This window comes from Trichoplusia ni, unplaced genomic scaffold, assembly GCF_003590095.1.
Source record: "Trichoplusia ni isolate ovarian cell line Hi5 unplaced genomic scaffold, tn1 tig00000143, whole genome shotgun sequence".
Taxonomy (NCBI): Eukaryota; Metazoa; Arthropoda; class Insecta; order Lepidoptera; family Noctuidae; genus Trichoplusia; species Trichoplusia ni.
This window is the reverse complement of record NW_020799987.1, coordinates 1-5,000: the sequence shown is the minus strand read 5'-3', so window position 1 is coordinate 5,000 and position 5,000 is coordinate 1. Positions and strand designations below refer to the sequence as shown.

The following is a 5,000-nucleotide window of genomic DNA, read 5'->3' as shown; positions in this document are numbered from 1 at the left end:
AATGCAAAAAAAATATATCATGGTGGGTGATCTTAGCGTCTTAAACGCATCTCTAACTATGCATACATATATGTATTATAGTACCTACTAACTAGTAGTAGTAGTAGTAGTAGTAGTAGTAACCAGAAACCCAGCAGGCACGCGCGCTCGCGCGGGGGGGGGGGGGGTGCTTGCGTTCCTGCCTTCATAGGCGTCTGTGTCACACCACACCAATGAAGACTCAAACACTCACCAAGTCGTTGAACCTAGACAAACACCCAGGCACCCCCCCCCCCCCCCCCGGCCACACACCCCCGCTCTGCAGCGCCTCAGGTTCTTTTGTGGTGGTCGATGTTAGTTCTTCAGGTTGATGGAGGCCACCCTCTCAACATATTCAATACCAATATCTGGGTGGTGGGGGAGGAGCGGAGGGGGAGGGTAGGGGCGGGGCTAGGTCTCCACTGTCGGCTTTCACTCACCTCGAGGGTAGGTAGTGTTTGAATGACACCACCGACGATCCCTGATCTGCTGATCTCGAAACTTTTCAGTTCACTCGGTCGCTTGGTACGTGGATATCTCATCGTATAACGTATTTCTCCTCCGATACTATATACGTTTAAGTTTGCAACAATGTCATGCGGCGCGCGCAGATGCGCGCACGTATGATGTTGTGCGCGTGCGCGTGCGCAGCTTTCAGCGACTTAACGTTGACACGCGAACATTATTATGTTAGTGTGTTTCACGTTAAGTCGCTGAATGTCGTCTACGAACGAAAAATGGACGACACACACATGTAGTAATATTATTATGAAGATGATCAACACACATACATATTATTATATATATATATATAAGTGTATATATATATATTAGTATGTAAGTGTGTAGTACTGTGTGTGTTGTGCGTTTGTGTAACTTCAACTGTGTGGACCGTCGGTTCGTAACAACGTTACGATTCGTTAACGGTTCAAATGTTATAAAATATGACTTTAATCGTGACGTGATCGATTCAAACGCGCACGGATACGCTAATGTGAATCTTTCGCGAGTTCAATCACGATTATTTATTTTTGTGTAAATAGTATTGTTCTATATACGCATTATTATATGATTACATATATAAACTAAACAATGAATATAGTGAATACGGACTCTGTACAATCCGGGCAATTAAATCGTTGTTTGACGTATTTTATTATGTTAACCGAGATTATTATTAAAGTGAATGAAATCGTGTCTCGATACGAACGTTCACCATCGGGGTTTTTTCATTATATTGTACCCTTATAGGCGTCGTCGTAGTCGTCGTCGTCGTCGTCGAAAACAATATTCGTCTCAATTATTATACGAGCTCGCCCGTACAAGCGTCTGCGTTAATCCGTCGACGCGCGGGAATGAGGATTTCTCGTAAGTATCGATATAGAGAGAGGACGGTATACGTGTGTACCACCGCAATCGAAAATCGAAACGAACGAGAACGTCTTTCATATGAATGAAGCTCCCTGGTTGATCCTGCCAGTAGTTATATGCTTGTCTCAAAGATTAAGCCATGCATGTCTCAGTGCAAGCCGTATTAAGGCGATACCGCGAATGGCTCAATATATCAGTTTTGGTTCCTTAGATCTTACTCAGTTACTTGGATAACTGTGGTAATTCTAGAGCTAATACATGCAATCAGAACTCTGACCAGTGATGGGATGAGTGCTTTTATTAGATCAAAACCAATCGACGGATGGCCATGTGTCTGAAGTCGTTAATTTTGATGAATCTGGATAACTTTTGCCGATCGCATGGTCCAGTACCGGCGACGCATCTTTCAAATGTCTGCCTTATCAACTTTCGATGGTAGTTTCTGCGACTACCATGGTTGTCACGGGTAACGGGGAATCAGGGTTCGATTCCGGAGAGGGAGCCTGAGAAACGGCTACCACATCCAAGGAAGGCAGCAGGCGCGCAAATTACCCACTCCCGGCACGGGGAGGTAGTGACGAAAAATAACGATACGGGACTCTTACGAGGCCTCGTAATCGGAATGAGTACACTTTAAATATTTTAACGAGGAACAATTGGAGGGCAAGTCTGGTGCCAGCAGCCGCGGTAATTCCAGCTCCAATAGCGTATACTAAAATTGTTGCGGTTAAAAAGCTCGTAGTTGCATTTGTGCGCCGCGCTGTCGGTGCACCGCATCCGCGGTGATACTGACACGTCTGCGGAGCATATCGTCGGTGAGCCGGCGGTAATACGCCGGTTCAATATCAAAATCCTATCGCGGTGCTCTTCGGTGAGTGTCGAGGTGGGCCGACAATTTTACTTTGAACAAATTAGAGTGCTCAAAGCGGGCTCAAAATGCTGCTTGAATATTTCGTGCATGGAATAATAGAATATGATCTCGGTTCTATTTTGTTGGTTTTCAGAACTCCGAGGTAATGATTAATAGGGATAACTGGGGCATTCGTATTGCGACGTTAGAGGTGAAATTCTTGGATCGTCGCAAGACGAACATCAGCGAAAGCATTTGCCAAAGGTGTTTTCATCAATCAAGAACGAAAGTTAGAGGTTCGAAGGCGATTAGATACCGCCCTAGTTCTAACCGTAAATATGTCATCTAGCGATCCGCCGACGTTACTACAATGGCTCGGCGGGCAGCTTCCGGGAAACCAAAGATTTTGGACTCCGGGGGGAGTATGGTTGCAAAGCTGAAACTTAAAGGAATTGACGGAAGGGCACCACCAGGAGTGGAGCCTGCGGCTTAATTTGACTCAACACGGGAAATCTCACCAGGCCCGGACACCGGAAGGATTGACAGATTAACAGCTCTTTCTTGATTCGGTGGGTGGTGGTGCATGGCCGTTCTTAGTTGGTGGAGCGATTTGTCTGGTTAATTCCGGTAACGAACGAGACTCTAGCCTGCTAAATAGGCGTCGTCATTTAGGTGTGCGTGGCTACGCGTCACGCAACTCACTGGCGACGTATTAAAATTCTTCTTAGAGGGACCGGCGGCTTCGAGCCGCACGAGATTGAGCAATAACAGGTCTGTGATGCCCTTAGATGTCCTGGGCCGCACGCGCGCTACACTGAAGGAATCAGCATGTTCTCCCTGGCCTAGAGGCCCGGGCAACCCGCTGAAACTCCTTCGTGCTGGGGATTGGGGTTTGCAATTATCCCCCATAAACGAGGAATTCCTAGTAAGCGCGAGTCATAAGCTCGCGTTGATTACGTCCCTGCCCTTTGTACACACCGCCCGTCGCTACTACCGATTGAATGATTTAGTGAGGTCTTCGGACCGACACGCGGTGGCTTCACGGCCGTCGGCGTTGCTGGGAAGTTGACCAAACTTGATCATTTAGAGGAAGTAAAAGTCGTAACAAGGTTTCCGTAGGGGAACCTGCGGAAGGATCATTAACGATGTACCGTTTTAACGTGCACTGCGTACGCGAAACGATGTCACATTAATGTTCTCCAAATACTTAAAACGTTCGTCGACACTTTTATCCAATCGTATCGATGAACTTTTAAAAAGAGACCGAACCGACAGGCGTTCCATGGCTTAACTGTCCGGGCGCGCCGGTCGTTCGTCTCGCGTCGCGTACAATCGAGAGTTTTATGCTTCGTTACGATACGGTTTAACATAAAATCCGCAAACCGTGAGAAACATATAAGCTTTAGGTGGATACGCGTTCGTTAACGTTCACTCTCTCTCGTTGCAGATTACGCGGTGTTCCGCGACGGGGGTAAATGTTTTTTTTTTTTTTTTTTAGATATATTAAAAAAAAAAAAATTCTTTATTTATCGTAACATGGGTAATAATTTTGTAAAACTATTACCCTGGACGGTGGATCACTTGGCTCGCGGGTCGATGAAGAACGCAGTTAACTGCGCGTCATAGTGTGAACTGCAGGACACATTTGAACATCGACATTTCGAACGCACATTGCGGTCCGTGGAGACACATCCAGGACCACTCCTGTCTGAGGGCCGGCTGTATAAAGTAAACATGCCACATTGCGCATTATGATCTCGTATCCCTATACGATACGATCCAGAAGCGCATTTGACGGCCATCCGTCGGTCCGTTTCGCTTGATAAGTGTCGTCGCTGTTTACGCTTCGCTCTTTCGGGTTGAACGTTGTTACCGACGGTCCGTTCAAAAATAACGCTCTATACGATAGATAGGACATTTGTCGAACGACGTGTCTGACGCTCTTGCACATTTAACGACGTGTATTTGCGTTTTACGCGACGGACGTACAATGATCGCGAGTAAGCGTATCATGCGTCTCGACGTCTCGTCGAGATGCGTCTGCGCGATCGCGACCCTTCGGTCGGTCTAACTAACCAGAGGGGTCGAGGTGCTCAAGGTCCTAGTATACAATGTCTACGTGTTCGACATAAACACATGTCCGTATATCGTTCGAGATACTAGTAGGCGGACTCGACGTCCGAAGAGCGCATCGACGCCGTAGTCGTTCATAAGAATCTAATAGCGCCGTTAAAGCGTCGTTTTATTCTAGTGTCCGATTGCGTCGTCGTAACGCTGACGGATATCGCGTCTGCCTCATTTTTTTATCGTTGGCCTCAGATCAGGGAGGATCACCCGCCGAATTTAAGCATATTAGTAAGCGGAGGAAAAGAAACTAACCAGGATTTCCTTAGTAGCGGCGAGCGAACAGGAAAGAAGCCCAGCACTGAATCCCGCCGTCGTTCAGGCGGCGGGAGATGTGGTGTTCGGGAGGTTCCGCTTTCTCGTCGCGATCGCTCCTGTCCAAGTTCGTCTTGAACGGGGCCGTTTTCCCGTAGAGGGTGCCAGGCCCGTAGCGACGGAGGATTGCGGCGAGAGGGACTCTCCTTAGAGTCGGGTTGCTTGAGAGTGCAGCCCTAAGTGGGTGGTAAACTCCATCTAAGGCTAAATATTACCGCGAGACCGATAGCGAACAAGTACCGTGAGGGAAAGTTGAAAAGAACTTTGAAGAGAGAGTTCAAGAGTACGTGAAACGTTCAGGGGTAAACCTGCGAAACTCGAA

At 47.4% G+C, this 5,000-nt stretch overlaps 2 non-coding genes across 2 annotated transcripts; both read left to right on the top strand.

Annotated features, from left to right (window-relative positions):
- Window positions 1–1,478: 1,478 nt before the first annotated feature.
- On the top strand, window positions 1,479–3,381 carry LOC113506929. The gene has a single exon (XR_003401769.1). It is a non-coding gene; the product is annotated as a small subunit ribosomal RNA (ribosomal RNA).
- A 419-nt stretch (window positions 3,382–3,800) lies between these two features.
- On the top strand, window positions 3,801–3,957 carry LOC113506927. The gene has a single exon (XR_003401767.1). It is a non-coding gene; the product is annotated as a 5.8S ribosomal RNA (ribosomal RNA).
- Window positions 3,958–5,000: the final 1,043 nt, after the last annotated feature.